The following is a 22,186-nucleotide window of genomic DNA, read 5'->3' on the forward strand; positions in this document are numbered from 1 at the left end:
AATTGTTAGTAATTATTTTATAACTGTTAATAATTACAAAGCAATATTATAGAATAGTTCATACAACACAGGGAAATGCATCAGTTAGCCTCTGTACTTTTGTCTTCCACTACTTCTCCAGACCTATCAGGTAGAGGGGGTTCCTCTAGATGGAAACTTAAGGATCTCCATATTTGGTTTCATTTTTTAAATCATTCTTAGCATGCAATTCTCCAAACTTAGAGCTTGGTTTCAAGAGAAAACTTCTCTCTTTATCTAACTTGGGCCCTCTGGAGGTAGGTAGTCTAGAAGGGCTGGTGGTTCCTTATGCCCCCTCATGCCCCGCTCTATTTCCTCACCTTTCCCCCATTTTTCTATTTTGCCAACTGGGGCTCTTACCCCCTTCACAGGGTTCTGGTGAAGAAGGAGAGTAGTAAGGGAGCAAGAAAGTTTCCTGACTTGGTTCTGTAATGAGAGGTCATGGGTCTGGTTGGAGGCCAAAGCTTTCTTTCTCTGCTAGGCCCTTTGCTGGACTTTTGGAGGCTCCCAATGGACTCATTCGATTGCATTTTCCATGACTTTGCATGTGTTCCCTAAATTTAGTCACTATCCTCGCAGCAGCCCACTCAGCAAGACTATGTAAGTCCCAAGGTCCCCAGGAAATGCTCTTGGGCTGCACTGAGAATGGTCCCACCAGTTCTCCCTGACTGTGAGGCCACATGTGGTCCATAGGAAACACCCACCTTCCTCTTCTCTGAGGGCAGGCAGACTCAGCCTAGTGCATGTAGCCCATGTCAGCTTTTAAGTTTTCCAAGCAGAAGTCGGTTATCAGTCTACTGTGTCTCTCCAACTAAGGAGAACACATATCAAATCAATTCTGAGTGCTCCTTGAAGCCTCTCTTTTAACCAACAACCTGATGTGACCTGGAGAGCATCCCACTCCCTGTCTCTTTCTGGTTTGGATGGGGGTTCTTACATCCCACTAACTGCTCCATTCAGTGAAATCTTTCTAAAGATTACCTTTCCTAATCCCTAGTCTTGCTTTTATATCCTCGATGTGAGGGAAGGCCCTAGGAACTATGAAACTAAGCTTTTAACATCTCCTTTGAAACCCCTACCATGTGGAATACATGGTTTTCAACCCCCTTTGTCTTTGCCATGTATCACATCTCTGGATCTTAGTAGAAACTACATGCCAGAAATGGGGACATGAATGGCCCTTATCCAATAACTCCAGACTTTTTGATCATGACAGTGTCAGAGCTTTGGGGGAGACTTTGTGTATACAAAGGGAATTCCTGAAGTTAAATTTGGAGGCAAGTTGTCATATATCTGAATTGCTTTGCAAGAAAAAAAAAAGGGAAGAATATGATTTCTCCTCCTGAGAAGGAAAAAACACAATCAATGGGAAGGGGGAGAGAGTACATGACTGGGTAACATGGCTTTAGAACAAAACAGAAAATTCCAGGGGAAATGATGTCTACTATTTAAATGTAATAGTCTTTACATCCTGAAGTGAAGAGGGCTACACATCGAAAAATCCTCATATGGGTGATTTGTTGTTACTGTCGAATCAAAGAAAGAACCTGATTTCCACATTTGGGTCTATAGCCAGAGCAAAATAAAGCAACAGCTGTAGGCTGAACAGTAGAGAATGGAATTCAGAAGAAACAGGAAGTCGGAGTCACAGGTGATCATTAGAATGTGAGACTCTGGGAAGTTGCCAGAATCCTGAGAAGAACAATGAAATGAAGGACCAAGGCATCTTATCTAGATAATAAGGAGCAGAGAGACCCATTTGACATCTGGCTTATACATATAAGTATACATATTAAAATGTCTGGAAGATGTTAACTGTGGTTATTGCTAGATGGTAGGATTACAAGAAATCATTATCTTCTTTTTCATTTTTTTTTTTACTAATAGATGTTTCTTAGATTTTCTACCATGTTTTTGTAATTAGAAAAAAAAAGCAAATTTGAGTTTAAAGGAAAAACATAAGGAAAAATATGACTCAGAATCAGGTGAGTTAAGAGGACAGATATCCATGGGCTCTACATTACATAAATGTAATGTTCTATCTGCTATCCTGTTGGCTGTTACATTTTAAAATGCAAAACAATAGATTTCTATTTTGTTTCACCCATGCATCCATCTTTAAGATTAGTTAACATGTGTCCACTCTGAATGTGTTTACCAAACAATAAAAATAAAAATAATTAAGAAATTTCAAACCCTCCACCTTGATCAGAAATGGAAGCCTTGGAGGGAATATGCTAGTGCCCTATCTCCTTCTGGGAAAGGGACTTGGGTCAGGAAAGTAGACTTTCCTTTACCAGGGCAGCCTAACAGATGGAAAGAAAAAATGAGAGTGGGATGGGGGAGAACAATGGAGAGTCGTCACCTTTTCAATCTGTTAAGAAAACCAAAAACACAAAAACAACAACAACAACAAAAACAAAACAAAAACTTTGATCAACAAAGATGATGCCCAGATAATATAGTTGTAAGAGGTGGGGCTCTGGAGTCTGCCTGCCTGAATTTGAATCATGGAATTGCCATTTACTAACCAAGACCACGTTTCCTAGCCAAACACTCTCATCTGTAAAAATTAGGATTATCAGAAGGCCTGTCTCATGGGTTACTGTGAACGTTAGATAAGCTAATATGTGTAAAGTGCTTGCCACAGTGCTTGGCTGATAGTAATGATCACTGAATGTCAGCTCTAAGGATTGGTACTAAGGCACGTGGCTGTGCTGTCATATAAAGCCCCATCTGCCACCACCCCCCTCCTAACTTGTTTCCTTCCTGGGACCTCACTTGTTGACCACCAGGAACCAATCCCACCCCTTCTTGTTCGAGATGGGAGTTCTTGATTTAATGAAAGTCATCAGGTTTAGCCTTTTGAGTCAATACTGAGCTGCCATGTCACCCAGATATTTTGTACTCTTTTGCAATGTGTCTACAGATGTATCCCTTGTTGTAGACGATAGAATTGCTGATAAGGGACATTTAATATACTATTTGGCTCTGAAGATCAGGGATGAAGGAGGATCATAGGCATTTTTAAAATCCAAGAAAATAAAGCTTAGTTCTTTGGGAACCACTTCTGAGATGTCAGCCTATGCTTAATCTCTTCTGTCCCCAAACGTGTACCCCTGAGTGCATATGTAGATATTGTTTTCTGCAATAACCCATTTTGTCTCCATTTGTTTAAAGAATAAAGTCCAAAGTCAAAAACAAACAAACAAAATTTCCCAGCCCAGTGAGGAAGAGGAATAATTATATGTAGGCTAAAGTTGTCATCTAATCCACCCAACAAATTCCCCAAATGGCAATTATTATTGGCCCAGGCTCAGGTAAGATAATTTACCCAAAGACACAGGTAGGAAAAAGGACCAGATTATTTTCTCTAATTTCAAGACAATTGCTTAATTTGGAGAATAAGACCAGAAAAAGATAGGTTCTTCTTTCTCACCTCTTCTCTGTGAATGGGCAGAAGAAACCAAACATTATTTAACTTAGCTCTTATTTTTAAGTTTTTTAAATGTTTATTTCTTTTTGAGGGCAGGGCCGAGAGATATGGAAAGGACCAAGAATCTGATGTGGGCTCTGTGCTGCCAATGCAAAGCCCAGCGTGGGGCTTGCACCCATAAACCGTGAGATCATGACCTAAGCCGAAGTTGGACGCTCAAGGGACTGAGCCACCCAGGCGCACCTAACTTAGTGCATTTGAATGTTACAATATCTGAAGTGTGTTTGAAGACTTGCTAGTTCCACACGAGGTTAATGGATAAACAGGTAAGACGGGGAAAAAAAAAATGAAAACAGAACAAAATAAAGTTTCACGTCAAAGAAGTTTTGGTAATGTTGGATTAAACCAAAGGAGATAAATTTCTTTATTGTGGGAGTTGTCAGATTCTTTTACATGCTGAGGTGGGTCTCCAGAGTTGTATTATGGAACACTGTGTATGTCCCAAAGTAATCTGGGAGAGGTTTTGAATGGGAAATCTGAAATCTTTTTATTTATTTATTTATTTATTTATTTATTTTTATTTCTGTGAATGGGAAATTTTTTTCTCAATCAATATTCCTCTTACGTTCTCCTCTATTCCCATTTGGTGAAACTTTCAAATATACTTGACTGACCACATTTTGGATGGGCAGGGAAAGGGGGCAAACTATAATGAAAATGAGCTTCTGTATAAACTGTTGACATCAATAACAAAGTTTATGATAGGAGAGGTCTGAAAGTGGTGATCCAGTGAAGACCAAGTGAGAAGCTTCCTGGGTCTTGTGTGTGCACATGTGTGTGCACGTGTGTGTGTGCATACGTGTGTGCATGTGTGCACTTGTGCGTCTAAGGATGTACATGTATGCTTTAACGCAGAAATGTAATAGCTTTTAGTTTTTTAATTGTTTATCATCATGTTTTGATTCATGTTCTTAGAGGAGCATGAGGCATGTTAGTAAAAAGATGTCACAGTTAGTTCTGGAGGAACAGTCCCTATGGAATGAGGCAGGTAGAAGGAACTGGTATAAGGGGAAAAATGAGTGTAAGAAGAAGACCAGAGTAGCAGTTTCTCAGTAGACAATGTGTTTTGGCTTTGTTTTTCCTGCCACGGCTATTGTGGGGAAACAGGAGTAGTAGAGTTTGTTACTCACTTTTTAAAAAAATCATGGGGCCCCTGGGTGGCTCAGTCGGTTAAGCGTCTGACTTCGGCTCAGGTCATGATCTCACGGTCCTTGAGTTCGAGCCCCGCGTTGGGCTTTGTGCTGACAGCTCAGAGCCTGGAGCCTGTTTCAGATTCTGTGTCTCCTTCTCTCTGTGACCCTCCCCCGTTCATGCTCTGTCTCTCTCTGTCTCAAAAATAAATAAACGTTAAAAAAAAATAAAAAATAAATAAATAAATAAATAAATCTTAAAAGCTTTTATTTTAAAACAATTTTAGATTTATAGAGAAGTTTTGAAGGAAAAAAAAGCATTTCCCTGTGCCCCAGGCCCAGTTTCCACCATTATTAGCATTGTACATTAATATGGTACATTTGTCACAACTGATGAACGAATACCCATACACTATTATTATTGAGGGCCCATACTATATTCATATTCCCTTGGTTTTTACTTACTGTCCTTCTTCTGTTTCAGAATCCCGTCCAGGATTAGCATATTGCATTTACTTGTCATATCTCCTTGGACTCCGCTTGGCTATGATAGTTGCTCAGACTTTTCTTGTTTCTGATGACTTTGACAGCTTTGAGGAGTACTCATTAAGCATTTTGTAGCATATTCTTCAAGTGGGGTTTGTGTGAAGTTTTCGTCACGGTTAGATAGGAGTTACGGGTTTAGGGGAGGTAAACCACAGAGATAAAAATGCCATTCTCAGGGCACCTGGGTGGCCCACTTGGTTAAGCGTTTGACTTTGGCTCAGGTCATGATCTCACAGTTCGTGAGTTCGAGTCCTGTGTCAGGCTCTTGCTGACAGCTCAGAGCCTGGAGACGGCTTTGGATTCTGTGTCTCCCTCTCTCTGCCCCTCCCCTGTTCACACTCTGTCTCTCTCTCTCCCCAAAATAAATAACCATTAGAAAAAATAAAAACTAAAGTGCCATTCTCATCACATTTCTAAGGCCGCCAAAGATAATGGCAAACTATGGAAACTGTGGTGTGTTCACCAAAATATGTTTCTATTTTTTGCCTAAGCACATGATTAGACTGCATTTCTTAGCCTGCCTTAAAGTTAGTGAGACCACGAAACTGGGTTCTGGCTAACAAAATTCTCAAGCTTTGCCCATAGTGAACCCGCCATGGGTTTTCCACATTATTTACTCATTCCTCACGCTTTGGTCTAAGGCAAAGACTCCAGTGGAGAATTGAAGGCCCTAGGAAATAGTAGAGTAGAGAGAAGGAAGGACCCTGGGTCCATGAATGACCCTGTGGAGCACAACCCCCAAGTGGTCTACAGTGCACTGTGATGTGAATGAGAAATTAAACTTGGCTATGTTAAGCCACTGAGGTTTGTGTATTGGAAGGAACACAAGTGGACCTTCCCTGCATAACCCAGAGGTGATCAGGGTGAAAATCTCTGCTAGTCACAAAGAATCCATCTTTGAGGAAGACCTCCTACCCTTTTGTGAATCTGGCCAATGAGGTCGTTTTCAAAAGAGAGCCAATCTTATGAGCATGCTTTCCTTGTAGCAAGTCCTTTTGAGCCAGAGACCTCCCTGAAACACTAGACCTTCAAAACCATTTGTGATGTGCTGTTCTAACTGAAAGTAGAAACCATACCAGGAAGGGGTCTTTCCTGAGCTGGTCCCTCCTGGTGCACCCCCACTCCTACCTACACACACACACACACACACACACACACACACACACACTCAGTGCCTAGTCCAGGGGCTTTTGTGTGGGATGTTGGCATTCAAGGGAGGAAGCAGGAAAGGTATTTGGGGAGAATATATGTTACCGGATTCTTGGGTTAAAACAGACATATCTAGAAATGAAATTGCACCGAATGTGTTTTCCCACACAGGAGAGTTCACACTGAGTCTGCCATGTCTCGGGGAGTTCATTGTTTGAAGGGCCCTGCCAGGAACCACCCCTGGACAGTCTTGTTGCCTCAATGCAGTTGAACAGAAATGACCTGATTCCAGTATCACCTGAAGGATGGGAAACTGAAACATCCATTTATTTCTACCTAGTCCAAACCTGGGAGATATTAAGAATCACCCAGGGAGCACTTAAAAATATAGAATTTAGGGCTCTACCCTCGAAAATTCTGACTCACAGGTGGAGAGGGAGGCTTAAGAATCTTTATTTTTGAAAAGTTACAGGAAGTAATGATCAGCCACATCTGAAAACCTTGCTCACAACAATTTTCAGTAACAGTCTGACACACTAATCAGTAATACACTAATTTATTTCACTGAATCAATTGTTTTAAATTAGCATGTGCACACACACACACACACACACACACAGACACACACACACACCATCAAACCAATGAAAAGTAAAAAGTCTCTATTCACTCCACTGTTAATTCATCAGTCTTTTTCCCCCCTCTGGAGATGAGAGCCTCTTGTCTGAGCTCCACCTTTGTTCTATTGCCCTTTTCTCACCCTTGACTCCTTCAATGACCATCAGACTGGTGAGGGGAAAAAGTCTTCCCATTGTCAATGACTCATCAATTTCTCCCGCCTACAATTGTATCTCTCCTTTAATTAAAAAAGTTTAAGCTGCTGGGCACCTGGGTGGCTCAGTTGGTTAAGTGTCCGACTTTGGCTCAGGTCATGATCTCACTGTTCATGAGTGGGAGCCCCATGTCAGGCTCTGTGCTGACAGCTTGGAGCCTGGAGCCTGCTTCAGATTCTGTGTCTGCCCACCCCCCACCCCGTCCCCCGCTCCTCCCATGCTTGTGCTCTCTCTGTCTCTCAAAAATAAATAAACATTTTTTTAAAAAGTTTGAGCTGCAATAATACTTCTCCCTTTGTTTTAAAAAGATCACAATTCTCGGGCGCCTGGGTGGCTCAGTCAGTTGGGCATCCGACTTCGGCTCAGGTCATGATCTCACAGTTTGTGGGTTTGAGCCCCCCGTCCGGCTCTGTGCTGACAGCTCAGAACCTGGAGCCTGCTTCGGATTCTGTGTCTCCCTCTCTCTCTGTTCCTCCCCCACTCATGCTGTCTCTCTGTCTCTCAAAAAAATAAAATAAAATATTTTTAAAAATTTAAAAAAAAAGATCGCAATTCTAAGTATTTTATCAAGAAATGAATGGATTGCCAGCATATGCCATGTAATCCTATGCTATACACTTTCATTTGGTCACTACCAGTTTCTCAATCCTGTTCATACAGAGGCTGCGAATTCTGTGTCCCTAATGTATTATGTCTGGAATTCAGAAAGTTTGGTAAAAGTTTTTTCAGGGATCCTGTGTTGCTAGACAGTTCTCCCTAGTTTCATTTTTCCTTGTTTAAGAAACCATCTTCATAGTAATCAGTTCAAACTGATTGCTAGGATTAATGTCAAGTCTGGTACATTCCCCTTCAGTGATCATCAGCTCCAGCCTGGCAAAGACACCCCCCAGGTCCTCTCAGTTCTCTCAGGAAGAAACCGGAACTCACTGGGAGAGGCTGGGATTGTTTTACACTTTTCAGACCCCTTTTATCATTATTTATTAGGGGTTTCCAGTAGGGAAATTGTGCTATTTGACTGAAAAGATGAAAGTAAAACTCCTTCTCATTTTTTAAATTTAATGTGCGACTATGGGGAAAGGGAGGTATGAATGAATTCATAAAAATATCTAAATTTGATGTTTCTTTTTTAAAAAGAACAATTAATATATGTAATGAGCGAATTTTTATTAAGGAGTCACTGGAAGTTTCATTAGAATATTTGCCATACCAAGTAAATCCATTTCCCACAGTCACACACATACATACACACACGTACTCAAATATGGCCACTTTAAAAAAATTGTTTTGCAATAATTAGATTCACATGAAATTGCAAAGATAGTACAGACAGGTCCCACGTACCTTTCATGCAGTTTTCTCCAATGGTTTTTATCTTTTCTAAGTATAGTATAATATTAAAACCAGGATATCAGCCCTGGTATAATATGTTATACACACTTCAAAAAATTTGAATGGAAGGAAGGAAGGAAGGAAGGAAGGAAGGAAGGAAGGAAGGAAGGAAGGGAGGGAGGGAATAAAAAATCTGACCTGGTTATCTAGGCGAAGCTTCCTTCTCAAAAGCCAAATTGACTCACTGACTTTCACTGAATCAACATCAAATCACAACTGCCTTGCTGTGTGAACCCAAGTTGGTAGATTCAGTCAAGTGTTTTGGTTTGTTTTTGAATTGGACTATAGTTCGCCAAAAAAAAAAATTCCCTAAACAAACAAACAAACAAACAAAAAGATCAAAATGAAAAGAAAAAGAAAAAAAAATGATCATGCTGATTTTACACGATGTATGTTTCAGTTACCTGTGCTATGAAATAAACTCAAAATGTAGTAGCTTAAAAAAATCACATTTATTTTGCTCACAGATCTGCAACTTGGGCAGAGCATAGTGGAGACAGATTGTCTCTGTTCTATTGTATCACTGCATATCAGCTGGGGAGGCTCAAAGGCCTGCAGGCTCTCTCTGGCTCTACTTGGCTAGCAGGATTACGGCAGAGTGGGCATGGGGCTTGGGATCATCCGAAAGCTCCCTCAGTCACAAGCATCTTTACCTGCTCTGCTGGGAAAACTCAGAGAGCTGGGGGTTGGGCTACTTCGGCTTCTCAGGTATGTCTGTCTCACTTTGAGTAATGCTCTCTCCCCAGGGTGCCTCCAGAAGACAGCTTTAGGGAAGCTGGACTTCTTACTTGTCAGCTCAGGGCTCCCAAGGTACTTGTGGAGAGAGACCGAGACTGAGACAGAGAATCTATATACGCTTTATGGCCTCGCCTCAAAGTCATGCAGCCTCACATCCACAATCTTTTGTGCATTGTGAAAGTCACAAAGGGGTACTCAGTTTCAAGGACAGAGGATTTAGACTTTACCTTTTGATGGAAGAAGAGCAAAGTTTTGTTTTTTGTTTTTTGTTTTTTTATTTTCTTTTTAACGTTTTTATTTTATTTTTGAGACAGAGAGAGAGCATGAACAGGGGAGGGTCAGAGAGAGGGAGACACAGACTCTGAAACAGGCTCCAGGCTCTGAGCTGTCAGCACAGAGCCTGACGGGGGGCTCGAACTCACGGACTGTGAGATCATGACCTGAGCCGAAGTCGGCCGCTTAACCGACTGAGCCACCCAAGCGCCCCAACAAAGTTTTGAAAGAGGATGTGAAACCAGAAATACTGTTATGAGATACTGTTAGGAAGATACATCAGTGAAAAAAATCTAAAGTTGATGTTTTCATTTTCTTAAGCAATTAAATATGTCATGATCACAATTGTATTAGGTAGCCACTTGAAATTCTGTCAGAATCTTTGCCTTCCTAAATCAGCTCATTGCTGCAGCCACACACACACACACACACACACACACACACACACATGCATATACAGCATATAAATATATAATACCCATATACACACATGCTAACACACCACTTTTTATTATTATATTTTTTATCTATGTCCTCAGCCAAAGCTTCCTTCTCAGAAGTCAGAACTGACTCACTGACTATCAATGAATCCAACATCAAGACACAACAGTCCCCAATGTGGATGCAGGCTGGTAGGTTCAGCCAAATTGTTTTTGGTTCGTCTGTGAACTGGGTTATGGATCCCAAGAGAAGGAACTGAAATCATCAGACTAATTTCACATGATGTACTAAGAAGAACACAGTACCACATGAAAGAGCTTAGTGATTAGTTTACCAAGCCATCTAGCTCTATGTAAATGACCTGTGATAAATGACTGGTCAGCCAAAGGAGCAGAAATCATGTATTATTTCCGCAGTTCGAAGTGAAATGCCATTTGTATTTATCATTGTTCCGAAACAGCTCGGTAGATTGCGTGGGACAAAACTTTCTGCAAACACATAAGTAACATTTTGAAAAAAAAAAAAAAAAACAATATCAGATTTTATCAGAGGTTCTTTACTTGGATTATGAACGGTGGCTTGCAGATGGTGTTATTGTGCTGGCAGCCGCATAACTCACACAGAAATTTACAAGAGTTCTGAATGTGGAAATACTTAAATAAGGTCAAGCTCCTTTGCCTGTCATTTAGAATTTTCATTATAGATCCTGAGAGTCTAGCTCTATCACGATACATTTCCTGATTTGGCATCCTTCTGCTTTCTTTTAATTTTTCTTTTAGTTTCCCTGGATAGAAGATTAGTATAGTTAAATGAATGGGTGGCATTCTCCTCACCTAAAACCTCTAAGAATCTTAGGGCTTGCCCTATGCAGAGAGAGTACAAGTAATCACAACGTAAATGAGGCCACTTGATATATCATTTCTTAAAAATCAATCTTACCTAATGAATTTACCATTGAGGGCCTCAGATAGCCTCCACGTATCACTTTTTGAGTGCTTGCTTACATGCATGTGGCGTGCTGACAACTTTAGGTAACATTGTCTTTTTGATAATGACAAATTTCTATGCAGCTGCTCTTATTATTTCTATTTTACAGGTAAAGAGACCACAGCTCCTCGAGACTGAGTAACTTAAGCAGGATCACAGAGTAGTGGGGCTGGGTTGAACCTGATCCATCGGACATGAACTGCTGCCCTAAGCCGTTACAGTGCACTCCCCTTTATAGAGACTAAAAACCTCCAAAAGAAAGAAGGAAAGAAAGAAAGAAAGAAAGAAAGAAAGAAAGAAGAAAGAAAGAAAGAAAGAAAGAAAGAAAGAAAGAAAGAAAGAAAAGAAAGAGCAATAAAAGGCAATAAGGAGTTTGAGTGGTGATGGAAAGCAGCACGGTAGAGTGTGAGCTAATTAAATCTGGAACCTCACGAGGGGTATAAGTAAGTACTTCAGAGTGAGAGAAAGTTCACTGGAACTAATGAGGGAGGGTCCCTGGGCCCTGGAAAGAAGCTGGTTCCGGGAAATTTCCACACTTGAGAAACCGGGGAATCATTATTTTTCCAGCTGAATGGCAAATGATTACAATTCTAACTGTCTCAGTTTGGCTTCCCCGGTTATTGGTTGACCCGGGGCTGCACTCAAGAAAGCTACGAGAGTGGAAGATGAAGTGAAACCAGGAGAGGACATAAAATATAATTCATGAAAGGAACTGGGTGTAATTCAGAGGGAAGAAAGTGGTTTCAAAGTTACATTGTAGAGAGACAGAGACAAGCTGATTTGGGGTTGGAACAGTAGACATGTTCCCACCAATGCATTCCTAGTGCCTCCTATGTGCACATAGATGTGCATTGTGGGTCTGTCTTCACCGTTGCAATTCTTGTGACCCATCCAGGTTCAAAGGGCACGGTGGGAGAACTACTTACACTGCATTCTGTCCCATGGGATTGTAATTCTCTCTCTTTCCTTACCTCATCTTATCTAGTTTTCTTTAAGCCCTCTAACACAATGCTTTGCAAACTGAAATGTGCTTATGAGTAACTTGGGAAATCGTGTTAAAGCACAGATTCTTCTTTAGTAAGTCTGGGTTGAGGCCTGAGTTTCTGTATTTCTAACAAGCCCCCAGCAGTTGTGGATGCCCTCGTTGGAGAACCACACTTTGAGTAATGGGATTCTAAAAAATGAAATCATCCCAGCACAAGAGAACGAGGATTATGTCTTTCTCCCAGGCATACACTTCTTTTTTGTTGCTACACCCCATTCTCTGTATGTTCTTACTTGCGGCTGAGGCTGAGGACAGGATGGACAGCAGGTGCCACACCAAATCCCAGGCCTGTTCCCAGTGCCTGTTTCTCCCCTGTTCTCCCCCTTTGCCTGCTCCCATCTGGATGGCTGGCCTTCCTTCCTCTCCAGAGGGAATTCAGTGAAACAGCTGCTTCCTCCTCATGTGTATCAACCAGTGTTCTTATAGAACGGTTAGAATCTAGAGCTTGGAACCGAGCATGAGAAATCAGCTGGCCTAGCCTTCTACTCTCAGTAAGTAAATGTCTAAATCATTCAGAGGGAGAGAGATGCCTGTTTTCCTCACCCAAACCACCATCATTTCTTTTGTCTTTCTTAACTGTTCCCATTTTCAAACATCAGCGTGGGCCTGGTGCTGTTCGAGACTCAGTCATCAAGACCCTATTTAGATTAATTTGGTTCCAGGTCAAACTTTCCAATTTCACACATTTATCCCATGATTTCCTAATGCTATCGAATGACATCGTTTTATTTTTTTCCCTTTGTTTTTCTCTTTCAACTAATTTATTTAATGGGTCCAAAATGGGTGATTAGACCATAAAAACATGTGGTATCCTAATTGGATTTTGAAAATGTGTAAACATGGCCCTCCAGTGGCTTCCTATTACCATCTGGACCAAATATAAACTTCTGACCATTGATTCCAATTCTCCTCTTCCTACCCCACCCTGATGCCCCTCTCATTTGTTACTTTTCTTCTCCAGGGTCTCTCTGCTCCAACTAGGCTGGCCTTGTTATTTTGCAGAACGCTTTCCTCAATTTTGCCTCAAGGCTTCTGCTTCTGCCTGAACTGGTCTACAGAGAAGAAGTAAGTCCCTGCTTTTCATTTTTTACACATTTCAGAAGGGTTTTCAGATTTTAGTTCAAGATCGATACCTTTAGGGATGTTTCCAAAATTAACCCCATCCATTCTTCAATACCTTGTGGTCCCTAGTTTACTTCAATGCCTTCCAGTTATTTTAGAAAAAAAAATATGTTTTACTCATGTATACATATGTGACTCTCTGAGTCATTAAGAGACAGTTACAACATGTTTCTTCTGTGTTAGGTAATAATCCAGGTGCTGCCAATCACGGTGAACAGGAAGGCAAGCTTCTTAGTATCAAAGAGTTTACATTCAAGTTTGGGAAGGTGGAGAATGAGCAGTAAACAAATAAACGAACAATAATTTCAGGTGATGAAGAAGTACTTCCTACTGGATGTTATGAGGGCTACAGGGCATGAAGTCAGCTCACTTTTGGTTTGAACTCTCTCTCGGACTTCATAGATAAGCACATCAAAGTTTGCATGTGGACAAAACATGTTGAACACGTCTCAAGGGAAGGTTCTCCTCGAGACCACTTATGTCTGGGAAAATATCACTGAGGAGACCAGGCATCAATTTCGTTGGTGAAAAGTTGCCCTTCTGTAGTCTTCAGTATAGCCGAGCTTCAGAAACTTGAATGTCTCATTAGTTTCTCCAACTTAATTGGATTCGTCTGGGGCACTTGTTTAAAATGCACATCCAGATGTTCCAGTGCAGTTGACCCTGGGACTCTATAATAAAACGCTGTAACACTTTACGTGATGATCAGGACACTGCGATGGATGGATGAATGAATGGATGGAAGGAAGGGTGGCCAGAAGGAAGGCTGAATACATAAATGGACCCAAAGATTTTTAGGCTGTAAGTTAGTAGCCAAATTCACAAAAGGTTTCTGAGCAAGTGGGCATATGATACAACATATGTTCCATGACTCTAACTTCGTCCTGTGGCACTGAGCCTATGATTTGGGAAGGTAAGCTCAGTTCCATCTCCTTCCTCTAATTTTTCATGAAGCAAAAGCTTATTCTCTGAGTCCTAGATATAAAAATCATTTTGAGAATGAATAATTAAAATAGACTGTGTGAAATGTAATCTTTCATTCAATTGCCCACCATATACCAAAATAATTACATTTTTTGGAATCACATTTTCCCCGAATAAGTCACTTCTACTAATTTTGCTGTTATAACAAGATATTTAATACCACTGGGAACAAAGATATCCCCATATTCTGACAAGACCCTCAAGAAGCCACCATGCATCAGGACCAGACACTACCCCTCATAGTGACTGAGAGGCAGTAGGATGTTCCCACTTTTACCAAGCGCCATCCCACCAGGCCCTCCATAGTCTAGGGAAGATGGCAGGAGATGTGCTTAGCAAGGTCCTTATGTAAATTGCAGTGCATGTTCTCACCCCTAATCGAGGGGCAGGGAAATGTGTGTTTCCCCTCCTGAAACAAATTGAGAGGGCTCTTGGAGAGTCACTCATAACGATTGGGGCACCTGCAATGAAGGGAAACTGGCATCTCATTCTCCAAATGGAGGCATCCTGAGCTTCCAAAGTTGGCAGACCCTCCTTCAACATGTCTCCATAGAAGAATAGGTGCCAGACTTGTGGGGGGAGCCAGATGTGTACCACTGAGGTATGGCAGATGTATACAGAATTATGCACTCTGTGGCCCTCTTTCAGCCTATACATTTCTGGAGGCATGAATATCACAACTTGGAAGGACTGTGGCAGAAATACCTGGGGAGGGCAGGGTGATCTCCAACCCATCTAGGATGTTTTCCATCCCTGGATGAGGTGAAAGAGGACCCCAGCCTTCCATTGGCTTCACCTAAAGGAGCTCAAACATTAGTGGAGGAAATGGAGCCATGGGTTTCCTCCATAGCCACCAAGTGAAAACCTGGAATGTCCACACAGGGTTGATGGCAGCCAACGCTGCTTTGGGGAATGTGGGGCAAGCTTAAAAGCACACATATGCCACCTCTGTGAAACCCACTAGTAGTAGACAGAACCAGGGAGAATCACATCAGTGTCCAAAGATTCCTCCCTCTCAAGGGCAAGTAGATATTTCAGGAAAGATTTCTCTGAGTCCCTAGCCCTCCTTTCGTCTTCCGGAGGAGCTGGGTCTAGAGGAGGGAGGGGATAGTATTGATTCAGAGCCAGATCTTGCCCCCCACCCTCTTTGTAAGCAGCCAGAGTCACAGCTCTAGCTGTAAATTGGATATGCAATTAAGGGTTTAAATTAAGCCACACTAAGTTTTAATTACCAAATGTGACCAGGAAGTTATGGAACACACCCAAGATTTTGTTAAAGGAAGAGAAAATAGTGGATTCTGCATAGCACAATCGAACACAGAAACTTTAAAAAATACATACAACTATTTCTTTTTTCTTTGGATTAGAGTTGCAATTCTTCCAAGATCCCATTGTCACAGAAACCTTTACTTTAAGCAATTTTTGTTCTCCCTGGTCAAATAATCCAAGAATGTTAATTTCCCATTTCATTTTCTTACTTTTTGCATATTTCTGGCATTGCATAAGGTGGTTTCACTCATTGATCACCCCACATTAAATCTTTCATCAAAAGTTCAAAGTCAAGTATTTGGTCATTTGCAAGAGAATCTCTCTGGCATTGAAGACTAGGTCTCCAGAGTGAAGGGATTAGATGATGCACCAAAGCATTGCATCTGGTTCCCTGGGTGATATCTGAAGGCGTGTACACAACAGGAACAATACTCCAGCCAGACTCAGAGCAGAGCACATGAGTTCTCATTTGGAACACATGCTTGGGTCTACCCTTGTTTATATTTAGCCACTCTTGTATATACATAGCTTTACTGTGGATTAAGAAGGCCTTGACTTGATGTAAAATGCTTTTGGAAAAGCCTGTTCAACAAGGGCAGTCTCAATTGGTCAAACAGGATTGCGCAGACTGATGAGTAGGGCAACAGTAAGTCAAGTTAGTGTACAAGTCAAGAACGGAGATCCATCGTTTCTTTTCACGTGAAGAGTCTTGAGCCAAAACCTTTGTTTTATTGTTAACAAAGTTAAGACAGAAAGAAAATGCATTTTAAAATAAAATAGCATGTGTGTTTCTGCTCTTTAATTTTAAACATAAATTACGAATCTCTAAGCCTAATATTTTTCCATATCAATAAAATGAAGAATTCTTCCGGGAGCCTCCCTGAGACCCCTCTTCTTTAAATTTATATAAGCTATATAATTAATAAAGATGTATGTTATAATAGATCCCTTCACTTCAGTGGATAATTATGTAGCTTTCAGAAATCACTTCACAATCTTAAAATAGTTTTCTTCAATCAGCCAAGATATTCAATCAATAAATGCCATTCCATGTGATCATGACTGTGACTGCCAAACTATGCAATCTTAAAATGTAGGGGAAAAACAAAGGACAAGAGGGGTGACTATCCAGGACAAGACCAAGTATTTTATGGCAGGAGGCCTTTCAGGTAGACTTTCCGGGTTCCACATAAGTCCCTTCATATCTGGAAGTCTTTATCATTGTCTTAAGCCTGGAAATCAATGACCATCATCCCCTTGAGAGTCCGAAACCTGAAACAACTATATTTCTTTAAGCACCTTTGCAAAAGCGCTTAATTTTCCATGAGAATTCACCATTTTGACCTGGCTCCTTGAATTCAAGGGAAGGGTGGAAAGTCGAATCTAATAAATGGATAACATTCAGGAACTTCAAACTTCATTATTTCTGATGGCAACCCAAAGCTTTTTCCATTGTAAAAAAGAAAAGAAAAAAAAAAAGGTGAGGCATTTTACGTTCAAGTAGCTCTTTCAAAGAGGGGAATGAGAGCACACAGCCCTCTTTACCCTGGTGAGAGCCTCATATTCTATATCTTGTGTCTTTGTTTCGAGTCCAGCCCCTGGTTGAGGGTCAGCTAAGGAAAGACAGAATGAGGTTCAAATTCTTTAATTAGTTTTGTCAGTGATTCTCTATGGTTGGCAATAAAAGAAATACTTTCTGGGAGATCAGGTTCTCCTGCTGGAACTTTGGATAGGATAAAGCCCTTGAAAGGCCAAGATCATTTTCAGCCCATTGTTCTAGCCTGTCTCTGAACGGAGCTTTTTGCTAAAGAGCTTTGGAGCCAAAATTTTTATGTCATCTCCGCAATCATGGCCCACAGGCACCAATAAGAATGTCGCTTTCAGAAATTAATGCACAGAGACCTGCCGTCTTAGAAGGTCTTCATAAAACAGTGTACTCCACGGGCAAATTGGGAGAAAACATTTTTTGTTTGGGAATGTTGTGAATGAACATTGCAGTCTGGGATACATATTTCCTGGAATTCTCAGAAGTCAAGTTCTCCAAAGAGAAAACACTTACAAAAGGGATGAGGGCAGCTCACCAAGGATGCTGAAACTTGCTTAGAAGTCAACATTGGAGGAGAGAAAAAAAAAACTTTCATAGAAACATCTTTGGAATGGCTATACCCTTTCATATGGGCAAGTTCTATTCTCTAGTATCCACATAGATCCACTTAAGACTGACTGCCTAGCCTGATACAAAGGCAATAACCTTAAAAATATATACCTACATTGATGTGATCATGGACAGAGACAAATTCTTCATATAACACAGGATAAAAATATGATTCCAGCTCTATCACAAAAATGGGACATTGCAAACTCAGGCAAAATCCACAAAGAAGTGACCATGTCTTTCCGGCTTATGGAGCAGCTGGATCATGTCTAAAAGGGACCACACCCGCCGCCTCCTCTGTGAGTCATCACCCTCCTCCTTCCTTGGGGAATACCAGCCTCACTTCCTGACGGAGGAGAAAGTTTTATATGGAGGCACCCTTCCTCTCCCCTCTGTGTAGGGTCATAGGGCAGCAAGAAGGTTATCAAAATTTATATTGACATCTAATTTTACAAATGTTTCTATTGGGCAATCTGATTTTCCTCTATAGAGCTATTTCAAACCCAGACTACATATCAATTAAGAGGGAAACTTTATTTTCTAAAGTTATCAAATCTCCTTCAAGCTTGACTATCCAAGAAGAAAATAATAATAATAATAATAATAATAATAATAATTCCTTGTGAGTATCACTTCTCTGATTTCTGGTACCAGATGACTCCCAAAATCATCTTGTATCAACTTCATGTTCATCAAGTGAGAAACTCAAACATCAAGACAGAAAACAAGAACAAAGAGAGAAGATAGACAGTAGGCATTCGTTTTTTGAGCAAAGGCTCATCAGTATCTGTTTCTTCCACAGGAGATATACATTTTGTGTTGTAATTTAGGGCCATGTCCACTGATGTCATCAACAATACCATGTCTTGGGAGCTTTCTTCCCAGAAGAAGAATCAGCCACTTGTTTTAGTGAGAAGAGTATTGAGATATAAAGGATTTCTTTCACACTGCACACAGAATTTGTAGAATATTCAGCTGTCTGGTGACTTTTCCATAATATTATCTGGCTCTTAATTCAACAACTAGGCAAATGTTCCCAGAGATCAGGGAGAATAGGAGTTGCAGCTCACTGGTAGGCCCTGATAGCTGTCCTCTTCCCTCTGGACATCTTGTTAGATCAGCGACGGTTACTTTCTGACCCAGTGGTATTTGTGACTTCTCCCACAGTATCACCCATTGCTGATATCTACACATCAGGCTGGACTCTTTATCTCCCGGCATCCAAATTCTGCAGCAGAGTTTGAAGTTTTTGTGCTGGGTCTTTAAATTATTTCTCCTGCCCACCCTTGCTTAGGATTGCTTGGAAAATGGCAAATAACAACAACAAGCCTGTCTTAACTTTGCCAAAACAAAATTGCCTGGGATTTTTCAGAAGCCACATTCAATTTGTGAGTAAATGCAATGGATCTTCTGGACCAACCATGACTATAAGCACTGGCCTACATATTCAGGGCCTGCAAGGAGTCGAGGCCAGGGGCCTAATGAGAAGCAGTCAGCGAATCTAATGAGAATCAGACAGAAGGCCTAATGAGACATTTAACATGCTCTGCCTCTCCCTCCTCTTTTGTTCCATTTTCATGGGAATCTGTGTTTAGGGAGCTTAGTTGCACTGGCTACAAGCAGATACATATGGTCTTAGTGGGACAATCCAGGAAACAATACAAAGACTTGAAGATGGCCAGGGATAGGGAGGGTGGAACTTGGAAAATGTACCCAAATGCCATGATAATGTGGCAAGGTGGGTTTCCATTCGACTTACATTTCAATGGATTGCATCTATGCCTTTTTCAGAATACAATGTAATCATAGAGCTATTGGTGATGATACAATAAACAGGCAGAGATTGCCATCGCATGACATCACTGCTCTGAGGGAAATAAAGATAAGAAAAGTATGCTGTGCTGTTTCTGTGGCTGACTATTGCCATTCAGAAAGAAACGATAGGAATGCAGGTGTTGCACAATGGAGGATACCTGGAATAGTCTCCTTATGAGGCAACGTTCCTTGAACACTAGGTGTTTTCATTTGTTGACCTTGGATGGAACAGCCAGAAAGAAAGATAGCTATCAAATTATAGGCTGGGCTGGGCTGAAGGTGAGGGCGGGAACACAGACCTTACTTAGTTACAGCTCGCATCTCTGTTACCTGAGCTGGAGGCAGAAAAAGGAAAGATGGATATGTCCGTGCCTCTGTTAGAAATTTTGTCTGACCCTTGGATTTGACATTTGGGGAGCAGAGCTTGATTCTGAGAAAGTAGGCACTATTTCTGTCTTATTTAGCTCGCAAGCACAAGAAATTTGCATTGGCTTTTGTTGCTCTCCTATCAAATAGCAGTTTCTTAGGATATACATACCCTTTGTTTTATTTGCTTGCCCAACTATATGCTTTAAATGCAACTCTATCCCTCTCTCTGTCCATTTACTTATTTATGACAACTTTTCTTTTGGTTGCTGAGGTCCAACTTTGGCTTGCCCACCTGTGTCTGAATTCAAGACCTGAAGGTAAATCATACAGGCTTGCTCTTTGGTGGCGCCACCTAGTGGCCTCCCATGGCAACACAGTTCTTAGCAATCAAAAGACTAAGGATGTAGATGTCTGATTACCAAGGTTGGTAGGGGTGGGACAGAGCAGAAGTGCACCAACCTTCATAAGTTCCAGGTGCTAGTCTCAGAATTCATACATGTCAGCTTTTTGAAACTTTACCAAACTTCTGCTGAGTAAATAATATCATTCTCTAAATGCTGCTATTCCTATTAGCTAAAATGTACTGAATGTTTCCTATGGGCAGAGCATCATGCTAGCTGCTTCATATGCCATTGGCTTGTCTTTCCTAGTAATAACACTATGAGGTGCAAATTATGTGGTCCTTTGAGTCTAATTGCTAGGGTCTGTAATGAGCTCTAGCCCTTACTTACCATGTGACCTTGAACAAATTACTTAATCTGTCTGTGCCTCGGTTTCCTTACCTATAATAGCACATACATCATAAAGTAAGCACTTGTAAAGTGCTTTTAAAAAGTGTCTGACACATAGTAAGCATTCAATATATGCCAGCTAGTATTTTTCATAATAGTAGCCATGGGTCCTGCCCCAGTGCAGCTAAACATCGGTGGACAAAAACCCATTATACTGACTGGTCTTATAAATTTCATGTTGAAAGTCTCAAGTGGACACTCGAGAGTCCCAGGAAGCCTATCGTATTTCCCTTTCATGTTCACTTTTAGACTCCCCCAAACAACTATTTTCTACCTATCCTCATATCTTGTACACCAAGGCTATTCTCACCCTCAGCTGATGACCTTGCCTCATTATTGAGGAAACAAGCAAGTAACTAGGAGCTTTTTCATCTCTCCTCCACCATACTTGCTGACCACCTGTTTTCTGCTCTCTGCCTTTTGCTAAGGGAGGAAGTTCCCATTCCCACCAAATGGTAGCTGTTCCAATTATATACCTGGATCTCATGCCCTCTCGTCTTTTCAAAGACTTGGCTCCAGTCTTTGCTAAATCATCAAATTCTCCCTTCCTACTGGATCACTGCCATTAGCATCCAAACAGGCAACCTTAAAATATTCCTACCTTGAGGCTACACCCCCTCCAGTTAACATCCTATTCCCTGCTTCCCACTGTCTAAGTAGAATGAGGAAAAACATCTCATCCCAGTAAGACCTCTATTTCTACTCTACCCTTGAGTCTGCCTTTGTCAAGGTCACCTCCGTGCCACCACCAAATGCATTGGTGGCCTCTCTCCTCTCTTTACTTCTCAGTGAGATTTAATGCATCTTGTCTGAGTGGCTGTGACACCGCACTCTCCCGCTTTCACTTCTCCCTCACTTGCCTTCTCTGATTGACCTTTAAATGTAGAAGTGCCCACCCGAGAGTACCATCGTAGCTGTCTTCTGTTCTCTGTGTTTTTAACTTAAAAAATTTATCCAGACCCACCATATTAAATTCACCTACATAAAACTTGAAAAGAGATAGCCTCAGCCCTGGTCTTTCCTGAAACTCCAGACTCAGAACCTACTCCTGACTTACCATTTCCATGTGGATATATGTTAGGCACCTCAAACCGCCCTGGCAGTAATTTCGATACCCCCCAAACATGTTTCTTTTCCATTTTTTTTTTCTTAGTAAGTAGCATGACTTTCACCTACTTGGTCCTGTCAGAAGCCTTAGGGCCTCTGATAAGGAGACTTTGATGCTTCTTTTCCTTCCCTAACCTTAAAAATATGTTTCACCTCAGTTTGTTACCCTCAGTGTGGATATTTCTCACCAGCAAGAGCCCCATCATTTCTCACCTGGCTGAAATATGTCTCCTAACTTATTATCCTGATCCCATCTCCCATGTCTACAATCCATTAGCCACACAGCAGCTAGAGACATTACTTAAAAATATAAATCAGATCATACCACTTCTCTCCCTTAAATCCATCGATAGTTTCCTTTCTCATTGTAATTAAATCCAAATTTCTCACCCTGTCTAACAAAGCACAACATAACATAGTGTCTTTGAGAAAAATGGTCATGAAGCTTTTTTTTTTTTATTCCAAGCATTCTCCATTACCTTTCCAGCAAATTTGCTTTTTTAACCTAAGTTAGCCAGAGTCTAATCTA

General features: G+C 41.1%; 1 long non-coding RNA gene across 1 annotated transcript; it reads left to right on the top strand.

The window, feature by feature from the left end:
* The first annotated feature begins 11,357 nt into the window (after window positions 1–11,357).
* Window positions 11,358–19,377, top strand: LOC122213452. Its single transcript, XR_006199521.1, has 3 exons — window positions 11,358–11,443; window positions 13,007–13,110; window positions 18,743–19,377. It is a non-coding gene; the product is annotated as an uncharacterized LOC122213452 (long non-coding RNA).
* The last annotated feature ends 2,809 nt before the right edge of the window (window positions 19,378–22,186 follow it).

Source organism: Panthera leo, chromosome A2 (genome assembly GCF_018350215.1).
Source record: "Panthera leo isolate Ple1 chromosome A2, P.leo_Ple1_pat1.1, whole genome shotgun sequence".
Classification (NCBI taxonomy): Eukaryota; Metazoa; Chordata; class Mammalia; order Carnivora; family Felidae; genus Panthera; species Panthera leo.